Below are 13,447 nucleotides of genomic sequence, written 5' to 3'. Positions count from 1 at the left end.
CAGCATTAAATAGACATTACAAGAAGCTACAGATAGGCACCTTGTGGAAAGGCACAAATTGTGCGTTTCTGCTGTAAAAAAAAAAGACCAAAGTTTCCTGCCATCCACAGTGGACAAACACAAATCTAATGGAACAAAGGTATCCATTTCTGTTCATCTGTCATGGCTATTGTTAACGCTTCCCTGCAGTTTGCATGTGCAAACACCACAAGTGATCGCTTTGCCTATTCAAGTTCTGGTGAGACATCACACTGGTGATTGCCTTTACTCTTTTCTGAGATAGTAAAAGCCACTGGTTGGTGTCCAGGACTGGGCAAATTGTTCCATTGATGTGGCTATACCTTTGTAGGATGTTGGGAATGTACCTCCTTGTTAGTTTCAAAAACAGTGAGAGAGGTACACAGAAATTACTAGGGAGAAGTCAATGAGCTGTGCTGAGCCAGGTTTACATTTCCCTGTCATATGGAAAAAAGCACAGTGCAAAAATTGTGCAATGAAGAACAAATATGCTAAGCCAAATCAGGGTTATCCAATGTGCAAAGTGAACCTTTTTGTTGATTGCTTTGGTGAGTACTATAAGCACAGCCATCTAGACTTGCTTTGTTAACACTCAACTGTCACAATGTTGTGGAATAACTCTTGAAAGTGAACAGTATCCTGCTGGGTATGTTCTTTCAACAGAATCTGCAAATCTGAGGCATTCAGTTGGAGCACTAGATAAGTCAGACACTATTCAGCTTAGTGCCTTAATGTCTTTCTTGCAATGCATGCAGTCAAAAATCAACATCTCCTCCAGCCCCCTCAAGTGCAGAGTACCACAGGACTCTGTCTTAGGTCAATTATTGTTTACATCTTATATTCGTCCACTTAGAGATCTTACTAGAGAGAAAAGTTTATAACAGCATGGGTATACTAATACTCGGGTCTAATTCTTTCCACAAGATGGTATGATAAGTGATCATGCTGTGCAGTGTAGCACAGCTTTTACTGTTGTTTGTTCACAACAGATTAAGTTTTCATTCACATATTTCCATTTTTATAACTCAAGTTCACCATCATAAGGAGTTCTGCAGCTACCCACAATCAAGATACAGCCTAGGTGTATGGATACTCCTTTGTGTACTGGGCAGCCTCACATGCAGTGACAACTTCCAAGTTCCTGCTGCTGAAGAGTTCAGTCATATAAGGAACTTACTGCAACTGAAAATGTTTGCATGCATTCACTGTTACAGTAGTGTTAGCACTTGAGGCTTCTGGCAGAGAAGGTCCAGTGTCTGGCTTGGCTTGCAGAGCTTCTTCACACACTTTTATCTAGAGGCCAGATGGACATCCTTCCACCTGGATGTCAGCACATCTGTGGTACAAGAGAGACATCTGTCTGTATCATCTTTAGGGCTTAGACCAGAGCACAAAACAGCCATTGTATACACCCCCAAGAATGGCAGCCAGACTAGAAGGACTCCAAAGCACTCTCTCTAAATATGTTAACCTAAGAAGGGGGATGCCATGAAAGGTTAAAGGTGAAGAAAGATAAGGAAACAGATGACCCAATCCAATCCTATGTGGCTGCATGCAATGAATCAAAAAAGGTGGAAGGAGGGAACTATTACTGCAAGAGTGAAGATATTAAAACATTTACAACTATGTTAAATTCTTAACTCAACTGTACTATATTCATTGTTGCATTAGTGATAACACTTGTGAAGTTTCTCAGAACTTGTGTACCAATGACTGGCTTACTCTGAGAAGATGTGCTTTGTAACATAGCCACTGGAAATCCTGATGTTGCTCTACAGGCAACATCCAGGTAATATTTCTTGAAGGTGTGGACAGATGACAAGATAGCTATTTTCAAGATAGCCGGGTATCAACCCCCCATGCAAGGAAGGCATTGGAAGATGCTGTGACTCTTGTTTAATTTCTCCAAGCCTTTTGGGTGTCTAATACCATGACGAGAATGGACCCCATTCCTAAGTCAAAGTACAATTAAAGTTCATGAAATTAGTATTGTTGCAAACTTTGATGTCAGCCAGAAGTGCTCTTCATGGCACTGCATTGTGCCCAGTAATGACTCCGTCTACAATTCATATAGAGCTATATGTATTGGTAACATATCTAAATATGATTGTAGATTCTTTTTTATAAAACCCATTGCTTCTACTACTATTGGAACTGAGTATCTTTCTTCCATATTGCTGTCATTTCTGCCCACAAATCTTGATATTTTATGACTGTGTCTCTCTACACGCAAGACACTGCAGTCACTGGGTGTAATGATTTCAATGATCAATGCTACTTTTGTCTTCTTTTCATGGACTATATCTGGTTTTCTTGCAGCTATCTTTTGAACTGTTGGTAGTGGGTGATCCCATGTAACATAGACTTCTTCATTTTCTATGATGCTTTGGGGTCATGTTTCCAATGTTTTTCAGCCACTTCAATACCATGTTTACATAACCTCCAGTGCAACAGTCTTGCCACTTTATCATGCCTTTCAGTATACAATCCTTCTGCCATTAGTATATCACAACCAGCAACAAGGAGTGCGATTGTTTCCAATTCTATTTTACAAAATCTACATTTGTCTGTTTCTCCCACATGTTCAATGGTCTTTGTAAACCAATGTGTACATAAGCCCACTATCATGGGCTGCCAATATTAACCTTTCATCTTTTGGCTTGAATTCACTTCTCCTTAACCATTCCTGCACTCGATCGTGATCAACATGAGGTTCTTCCAGGAGTCTTCTATACTTGCAACGATATTTATGCATTTTCCACATTTCTTCCCTTCTCATCTGATCCTTCGCCTTATATTCTTTCTTTTGTTTTTTGGCACATTTAGTTGCTGCCTGACTTTTATCTACTTCTGGTTTGATTTCCATTTCTGCTTGACATTGCTATGCTTCTGCTAGTCTGAGCAGGAAAGTCATCTTAGATTTATTCCCCTCATGTTTCAAAACTTTCACTATGTTTGGGTCTTGTGAGGTCAGCAGATATGTATGCAGTCTCACGATTTTAGATCCATACATGTAATCAATTTCAAGGAGGCCCATACCTCCTTTGGAACAGGGGATATATAATCTTGGTATGCACTGATTATTATAAATCATTTTGTGAGCATGAAGCATCCTTCTTGTTTTCCTGTCTAATCTATCCAACACATTTTGGGGCCAGTCAATCACTCCAAAACTGTGAGTTAGGATAGGAAGAGCAAATTGGTTTATAGCTTGAATTTTGTTCTGTTTTCAGGATTAATTTAAGCTTTCTAAAATATTCCTAAGTTTTATTTGCATTTGTTCATCTTTTATTGTTGATCCTTCATCAGTTCCCAAATATTTATACACTCCCTCTTGCTCAAGTTCTTTTATATCACATTCTTGTCCCAAACTGATGTTTTCTTGGTGCTGCGGTTTTCCTGCTTTAAAGGTTGCATTTGCACATTATCAAGACCAAACAACATTCTTATATCATATGAAAAAGTTTTGACTACTTACAGTTGTGCTTTCAGTTTCTCATGTGATGAGCTATACAATTTTAAATCATTCACAAATAGAAGATGTGAGGTCTTTACACTTTGTTGTTTTCTTGGAGCCAAATTATAGCCATGGCCTAATCTGTTAAGTAGACAGCTTAAAGAGTTAAGAGCAAAACAGAATAGCAGCAGTGACAGGGAGTCACCCGGGAATATCCTGCCTTTGAATGCTTATCCCTGGAATAATAATTTGTCTTTTATCACGGCTTAATTGCAAAGTGGTTTGTCACTGTAATGTAGTTGATCAGTGTAGGTTGTATATTATACAGTTTTAGGCATTCTTTTATCCATGAATGTCATATACTATCAAATGCATTTTTGTAGTCAATCCATGCCATACTTAGATTCTTCCCTTTTTACAGTTCTCCATTATGACTTTATTTAGCAACAGATGATCCTTTGTTCCATATTACTTTCTTTTATTACCGTTTTGTTCTATTGCCATGATTGAATTTTCTTAGAAATGACTATAAACTTTGTCGGCATCAGTTCCAGTATATAGTTTGTACATCGTCGGAAGGCAAGTTATTGGTCTATAACATTTAGGATAACTTGCAGGTTCACTGTTAAGTAGGAGCATTGTTTTTCCTGTTGTTAATGAGGTTGGTGTCTGTTTAGGGTGCACATATAAATCATTCTTACTCCTGGCTAAATCTTTGTGCAAAGATGTTAATACTTTTAGCCAGAAGTTAGATACTGCATCTGGGCCTGTGGTTTTCCAATTGGAGGCTTTTCTTAACTTTATCTTGATCTCTGGCCGTTACCTCATCCCATTTCATATCCTGTACCTGTGAACTTCTTATTCTTTCTTTTACATCTTCTATCCATTTAGCATATTTGTTATGTTCCACAGGATCTTCACAGATATTTCTCCAAAATGCACTTATTTCTTCCTTTTTGAGTGGTCTTTCAATTCCTTTTACCTTGTTTCTCAATTCTCTATTGAACTTTTTGGGGTCATCAACAAATTGCTTATTTTGTTCTTTTCCTTTATATTTATGTGTATCTTCAAAGTTTTTCTGCCTGTGCTGAGATTTTTAGTTTATTTGCAATAGTGCAAGACAGATCTTGATCCATTAATAATACTGCACATTGCTATTATCACATCTATCCAAGTATTTTTGTTGATCTGTTCCCTCTTCTATACTCTTCTAACAGTGACACTTCTTGTCTTAATTGCTGTATATTTTTCTCTATTCGATATTACCATGATGGTATTCGATTTCTCTCCTTCCTTTCCTTCACTACCCTGTGTTCTTTTGGTAGAGTTTTATCTGTTATTAATTTAGCTGCACAGTAATATATCCTGTTTACTTCTGTTATATCGCATGGATCTCTATGGACAGTCCTAATTACTGTGTTTATTTGTTTTATCAAACTTCTATTCCATTGTGGTATGGCGGTAGTGTTGTTACCTCACAGCAAAAGGTTCTCCTGTTCGATTCTTGGCTGGGCTTGGGAGCACCTTCTGTGTGGAGGCTGCATGTCTTCCCCGCGGTTGGGTAGCGTTCGAAAGACATGCGTGCGTAAATGGGCATGCCTTCGTTCAAGGTTAGGCATCGAGCTGGCACCTCGGTGTTTCGTAAAAAAAAATCTACTGCCAATCATTAGCAGACCAGAGTTCCGCTGTGGTGATCCCTTACCAGGAAAAGCAGAAAGACAAACAACAACAACATTTGTTTTATCAAACTTCTGACTTTTTGGGTTTTACTGACCTTCTGCAGTCTATTTTTTCATTGATCTTAATATGTCTATCTATCTCTATTAAATACAGCAACTATTCTCTTAGCTCATTTTCTTCTAAACTAAAGGCACTTTCTTTGTTTTTCAATTTCTGCAGACATTCTATAGAGAGTTCTATACCATCTTCCTGTGGCACATTCTCTTCAACTTCATCCTGTGTCATCCATTGCTCTGTCATATGGGAACTCCTTGGTCTATCACTCCTCAACATTGACTGTGTCAGAGTTGCCACAGTTTCTTGTTCCTTCCCTTGCTGTCCAGTAGCATGGCATCCTGCCACCTGACCTTAGTTCCCAGTGCCTCTGTCAATCAGAGCCACTGGAGTGATCCCCGGTGTGAATTTTCTATTTCCCATCCACTCATCAAGATTTCTCTTGAAGAAGGCCACAATTAGGTGCTCTGTTTGACATGTATGGGAAGTCTATTCCATAGCATGGGCAGTCTCTGGGTTATGAACCAGCAATGATTTCAATTTAATGTCAAGAAATGTTGCTATTGGGTAGGTGATGGACCCCCTCCCCATCCACAATTGGTCGCATTGGTGGATTCAAGAGGCTCTTATGGATTTTGGTCAAGCCAGAAATAGTGGGAATTTTAGGGTGGGATACTGACATATAATTAAATTCATCTATCGTCAGAGACCCCCTCAATGAACATGTCATTCAACTGGTCTCTAACTTTGCGGTTTACCCCATTAAGCTCATTTAAGGAAATTTTTCTGTAATGGGCACTGTTAAGTATCTCCTTCATCCTTATGTTATAATCTGCAGTATCCATCAACAGCATCCCCCCACCCTTGTCAGGCTTGATAATTCTCACATCTGAGTTACTTCTCAGTTTTCTAAGGCTTACCACTTCAACCTCTCTCAAGTTTAATAAAGGTTTCTGCTTACAAATAATATTTTTTTTTAGATGGGGTATAAGGCTTCTGCAGGACTAATTGGTTTGTCTTGCATGAGGTGTTAATTGGAGTTGGGTGTATATATTTTGTGCCTCCTGTGCTGTCTTTTATCTTGATAAAGTCTCTGAACTGACAGAAGAAAGGGCTTGCTGTTATAGCTGAATAAATTGTTTCTGGTGTCTGTAACTTCTTACTGACTGTATATTGGATTGTGCCTTGGATTACACCACTGTGATTAGCTTTGCCCTGCCGGCTCCTGGATTTGGGGCTTACTTTTGGTATTTAATTTTTGTACAGATATATTCAGGAGTCCAAAACTCTGTAAAAATGGTTGGCACTACTGTGAGTAAGGTGTTGGTAGATGGGATCTAAAGATTCTCTGGTAAATGCATCTGCCAAGACTTCAATTACTGGAGGAATAGCTAAAGTTCTAACTTTGGCAAAGCCAGAAATTCTCTGCTCTTTTTCTGGGCATCTACCTATATAAAGTAATTGTTCATTTTAATGAGGGCATCTCCCAATGACAAACCCTCTAGTGGGGATGCAGATAAGGTAGCATCAACGTATGACTCACAGCTCAGGGTAATCTCTGATTGAAAGATATATCCTTAGTCTTCTGGGATTTCTTCTCTCTCTCTCTCTGGGGACCTTCTCATTGAGCAAGAAATCTGTGGACTGGCTGATACCATGGTGGCACTGGACAAAGCTTGTAGCCTTTTCTGGGTCAGATAGTCATGAAGACATTTGCATCACTGCTTAATTGCTTTCTTGTTGAACCAAGCAAAATGACAAAACTGGCATTGCCTTCCATCCTCAAGCAGAAGAAACACTGGCTATGAAAGTCTTTGTCTAGAATTCACTTCCTACAAGTAATGCAGTTATCAACTTAACTTTCCTTAAGATACAAATAAGCATGTAAGGACTTTTCCCCAAAAGGGGTATATATCTATAATATGGAAGCAGGAAAAAACTAACAGACTGATGATCCTTAGTATCTCACATCAAAACCTGAAGTCTCTTATACTGCAGTAAGAGAGAACTAAAGATGGAGTGAACAGACATTCAGTCTTATACCACGGATGTGTTGATGCCCAGGTTAGAGGATGTTCATCTGGTCTGTAGGGGGAAAAGTGAAAACCTCTTTAACACAGGCCAGATGTTGGGCCGTGAATGTTCAGTGCTACCAGAAGTGCAGCAATTTATTATAAAATGAACGTGATATTCCTGATATCTCCCACTTATTTTACTTGGCATTCTCAAAATTCACAAACTGCCTGCTCTTCTTTTCGACCAATTTACTGTTCTAAAATGGAAACATCTGTTATTTTGTTTATACAAAACTTAAGCCTACTCCAAGGACTACTCTTTCATCTTTGATTCTGATCTGATTGAAAAGATGTAATTGTGTAGTTTGATGACAGGGACATTTTAATGACGAGATATTAAGGATTTTATACTGCTATTTCATGATTTAAGTTTACTGAATGTCAATACATATCTCAGCAGTCATTTATGGAGTATAAACAAGAGTGTGTAAACACGCAAAACAGATTAGTTTTTGTTTTCAAAGATAATTTTACAGGCAGCTAAAAAGTATTGCAGTAGGGCTAATATGGACTCCAGCTATGTCAATATCATTATGGCCTATGTGAAGAGTTACTTGTTTATATCAATGACTTTTTTTTTTTTTAAAGCAGAGTTGAAGTCTTCCTGTGTTTTACTGATGCTTCATTTGGGAAGGAGATCAAATTAAATTACAACTTTTTGTACTTCTTTAAATTCTTTGTTGTGCTTAAATATCCACAGGTTCGAGAAATAGGCCATTTTATTAGACAGTTGATCAAAAGGATATTTCTGATAAAATACTACAAACATCCACAAGAAAAGGTGGCTAGTAACTCATATTTAAAATTAAAAAAGCATGCATCTCTTTTATATAAAAAGAAATATCAACCAGCAGGATGAAAGGTGACAATGGGATATTTCTTGAAGAAATTATTAAGAGGATGCCCCTTCAACATTGTCAGCAGTAGGGAACAGCAGTTACGTAAAGAACACACTCTATTTATAAGCCCCTTGCTATGAAAAAGGATAGGCAAAGTGTGATACTAAATAAATCTGACAATATTAATAAGGAACTGCATTCGATCTTAAACTGCATTTCATCTTGACTTATAATTTGGATATACTTAGCACCAGAAATATTGTTACTGATTATTGGCAGATTTTTGTCAGAAAGTCTGTAGGTGAATTCCCCCATTTCTGTATACAAGAAAAGCAAATAATATTAAAGATATTTTAGAAAATTACAACTTTTCTTTGAATTCTGGCACAAAAAATAAACTGAGGGGAAATTTTGTCATTCAGGTGGTGGGGAGTATTAATCTAATACCTGAGCCCTTTAATATGTAAATGCTCATTTAAGTGTCAGCCAGAAAATGTTGTCTATGCTTCTGGGTGCTTAGGCTATTGAGAATGTTACACAAGACGTATACTACATAGGCCATACTAGCACAGCACTGAATGCCAGGATTCATAAACACGTGCCATTTCTAAGAAAAATTAAGCAAAAAAAACTTTACATTTCTGTGTTTGTATTAATTAAAAAAAGAAGTTATGAACTTACTATAACATTTCATTTGTATTGCCCATTTTCATTCTTTCTCAATGATAGGGTTCGGATCTGACTCTGATGCATTTTACAGCTCGTGGAACACTGAAAGCTCTCGAGCTCCTCTCCTACCACACCTCAGATCTTGTTTGCTGACTTTAGTGAATAAAACAAAATTTGCTCTTTGTAACCTAGTATTTCATAATTTGTATGCTATCTATATTATTGTATTGCCTCTTTGTAATTTGCAATTTTTTATTATGTCGGTTTTGATTTGGAGCTTTTCTCCCCGGACCTCCACTGAAAATGGGTTCACTCTGGCCCAGTGGATCTCCCAGTAAACAAATGCAAATAAATTATCTATACCAGTACCTGGAGGCTCAAACAAAAGAAAAAGAAGTTATGTCTTACCATAACGTTCCATCTGTATTGTTGATCCTCGTTCAGTCATTACATGTGGATATCGGTTCCGACCTCGGAACCGAGCCGGCTATCTTCCAAGCTCACGTCAGCTAAAAACTCTCGAGCTAAAACTCTTACCCAGAATTCCCCTCTCCCTTTTACCTCAGATTGAGTTTGCAAGTCAAAAGAAGGTAGAGGCTACCTCTGGTCAAATGACCTAATAGAACCGGATGGTGAGATCCACTAGAAGCCACAGGAGGGGGAAGGAGGGAGGGTCGTAATGACTGAAAGAGGATCAACAATACAGATGGAATGTTATGGTAAGGCATAACTTCTTTATCTGATATTGTTAATCCTCGTTCATTCCTTATGTGTGGGACAGAGTCCCCAGCTACCCTTATTCCTGGGAGGCTCTCATGGAAGGACATTCCTGAGCACCATAGAACCAAAAGATGCTCTTCCCCTGGAGGCCAAATACAATTTGTAATGATTGATGAAGGTATGAGGAGTAGCCCAGGTTGCAGCTGCACAAATGTCATGTAAAGAGGCTCTGGTATGGAAAGCAGCAAAAGTTGCCACCAACTTAGTAGAATGAGCCTTTATGGTAGTAGGCAATGGGATATTACGTTGTCTATAAATGAAGGTCACGCAGTCTTTCAACCATTTAGCCAATGTGACCTTAACAACAGCACATCCTAATCTAGGTCCAGAATAGGCCAAAAATAACTGGTCTGATTTACGAGAGGCCTTAATCCTGTTCAAGTAGAAGCAAATTTGCCTGTGAATATCTAGGGTATGTAAGCAATACTCTCCTTTGTTTGAATGATTGGGGAAGAAAACTGGCAATTCAATGGTTTGATTAATGGACATTTCAGAGATCACTTTTGGCAGAAAGGAAGGATTAGTTCTCAATGACACTCTATCTCTATGAAAAACCAAATATGGACTCTTGATGCATAAGGCTTGAAGCATAGGGATACGTCTGGCAGAAGTAATGACGACCAAAAACAAGGTTTTCCATGACAAATATTTGAGGTCACAAGAAGAAGCTGGTTTGAAAGGTGGCATTGTCAAAGCTTGTAGGACTAATGACAGGTCCCATGGTTGAGTAGGTTCTCTAAAAGGGGGTTTTAGATGATTCACGCCTTTTATGAAAGTCTTGCATAATTTGGGTGACATAAGATAGGAGTCTTGGACACCATCACAGAAATTAGATATTGCAGCCAAATGAACTCTAATGGTAAAGGCAGATAGACCAGATTGAAATAGGGTAGCTAGATACTCCAGTACTATCTACACTGGTGCTGAAAAAGGATCTACCTGTTTTTCTTTCAGCCAAAAGGTAAATCTTTTCCACTTGCTGAGATATGTAATTCTGGTGGAAGACTTATGAGATGCAATAAGAATGTCACGTACTGGCAAAGAAAGATCATTCTGCCTGGCAATCAATGGGATTGGAGGAGCCAAGCTTTGAGCCTCAGGCTGTTCAAGTTGGGGTGAAACAGATTCTGTGGATGGGAGATCAACCCCAGGGTTGGACGGAGAATCCACGGTTGATCTAGCAGATGAGGCCAAAGGAAGGGGAACCAAATCTGATGAGGCCAATATGGTGCTATGAGGATTACTTTGCTCTTCAACCGATGGGCTTTCTTCAGAAACTGGGGAATGAGGGGGAGTGGTAGGAATGCATAAAGTAGACCAGAGGGCCAATCGTGGACTAGAGCGTCCCTGGGTGACTTTCCTGGAGGAGGAATCAGGGCAAAATAGTTGCTGCATTTGTAGTTGGTCAGGGACGCAAAGAGGTTGCAGCAAGGAAGACCCTAGCAGTTGAAAATCTCCGCCACTATCAAGGGATTCAGGGACCACTCATGAGGTTGTAGTATGCACCTGCTGAGTCTGTCTGCTATCATGTTGGAACTCCCAGGAATGTGCAATGCTAGAAGAAAATGGTTGGTAGCCATCGCCTAATGCCATATCCTTGTGGCCTCTTCACAGAGTGGGTAAAATTTGGTTCCACCTTGTTTGTTGATGTACCAGACCACCGCCATGTTGTCTGATTGTATCGCAATAGTCCCAGATGGCAGCAGGGGATGGAATGCTTGCAATGCCAGAAGCACCGCCCTCAGCTCCAGAACATTTATATGCAGATGGGCCTCCATTTTGGACCAGGTACCTTGGACTGTCTGTCCCTGATATAGCCCCCCCACCCCATCAGGGAGGCATCCGTGGTCACTGTAGCCTTGGGCTGTTGCGGGAGAAGGGGCCAGACCATTGTGATGGGTTGTGGGCCATCCACCAATTTAAATCCTGTTTGTACCTGTGAGTTACCCGAATCTTGGCTGAAAGAGGGTATTGAAAGGCATACCATTGGGTGAGCAGTAGCCATTGTAGAAGCTTCATATGAAACCTAGCCAGGGGGACAATGGTGATGGAGGCTGCCATGGAACCCAACAACTGTAGAACAGAGTGAGCTGTGGATTTCTCCTTGAAAGGATTGGGCTCAGTTGTTGCTTTATCCTTAGAATTCTGTGCTCTGGAATGGATGCTCTGCAATTCTCTGTATTCAAGATGACCCCTATGAATTCTGTGGACTGAGATGGGGTGAGATTGGATTTTTGCAAGTTTATGGTTATGTCTTGCCTTTCTGCAGAGAGGAGAGAGTATGCCAGGGCTTCTTCCAATAGATGTCTGGTGGAGGCGGAGATGAGCCAGTCATCTAGGTATAGAAACACCTGGAATCCTTGTAGTCGCAAGTGAGCTGTGACGACTGCCATGCACTTTGTGAACACACTGGGGGCTGTAGCGAGTCCAAAGGGCAGTACTCTGAACTGGTAGTGACTGGCTCCCGCACGGAAGTGAAGGAATATTCTTGATGGTCTGTCCACTTTTATGTGGTAGTATGCATCTTAAAGATCTATCGAGTACATCCAATCATCTTTTTCCAAAAGTGGAAGGACAGACTGTATTGTGACCATCCAGAATTTTTGTACTTTTACAAACTTGTTCAATACACTGAGATCCAATATTGGTCTCCAGTCCCCAGTTTTCTTTGGCACCAAAAATAGTCGAGTAGAATCCGGATCCTATCTGGTCTGGAGGGACTATTTGGATGACTCTTTTTCTTAGCAGTTTTGAACTCTCTAATGCTGCTTCTTCCCTTTGACTGGGTGGAATGTCGGGTAAGCTTGTTAGGGAAGCAGGACAAAGGTCGAAGGGAATAGTTATTATCCTTTGTACCTAAGAATCGGTGGTGATGGTTAGCCAGGCAGAAGGGTACAAAGAGAAACGACCCCCAACCACTTCCATAGGAAAGCAGTTGGGCCGTTCTTCAGGAGCACTGGTAGGATTGGCCAGGGAAAGAGTCCCTGGAAAAAGAAGTTATGTACCTACCATAACGTTCCATGTTAGTTGTCTTCATCTCGCCTTCTTTCTTGCTTGTTGGGATCGGAGCCATCTTCTATAGCTCGAGAGCTGTTTACTGGCTCAAGGCTACCCCTTATCCCATGATGCCTAGCACTAGCTACCCAGATCTCATTTGAAATAGCTAACCCCAGCCATAGCTAAAGAATGAAACCTCTCCAAACAGAGGGTTAAACCTACCTGTCATAATCTCTAAGTCAGTAGAGGAAACAATCCAGAGAACACTCAGCCAGTGAAACCTGAACTCCTCTCGGTCCAATAGGACAGGTGGATGAAGGGGGGGATGGAAGAAGGAAGGCGAGATGAAGACAACTAACATGGAACATTATGGTAGGTACATAAGTTCTTTATGTTAAGTTGTCTATCTCGCCTCCGTTTCTTGCTTGTTGGGACAGCGTCCCTAGCACCTACGATCCTGAGCAGCTCATTGGAACAGACTCTTCAGAACAGTGGAACCAAAGTTAGCTTTACTCCTGAGACCATGTCTAACTTGTAATGAGAAATAAAGGTATGAGGATTTGTCCACGTGGCAGCGGCACAGATAGAGTCCATGGGCAAACTAGACTGGAAGGCTACAGAGGTGGCCAAAGCCCTAGTAGAATGACCTTTCGGTTTGATAGACAACTCTTTGTTTCTTAGTTAATAGATGAAGATAATAATGTGAGACAACCACCTGGACAGGGTCACTTTGGAAACTGGAAGACCCTGTTTGCCCCTAGCATAGGAAAGGAAAAGTTGGACCAACTTTCTTATATCCTTCGTTCTATGCAGGTAAAAACACAATTGTCTATGAACATCCAAAAGGTGTAATTTGTATTCTGCCTTGTTGGTGTGGT

The sequence above is a fragment of the Protopterus annectens genome, chromosome 6.part0 (genome assembly GCF_019279795.1).
Source record: "Protopterus annectens isolate FY-2018-M chromosome 6.part0, PAN1.0, whole genome shotgun sequence".
Taxonomy (NCBI): Eukaryota; Metazoa; Chordata; order Ceratodontiformes; family Protopteridae; genus Protopterus; species Protopterus annectens.
This window is presented reverse-complemented; position numbering follows the sequence as displayed.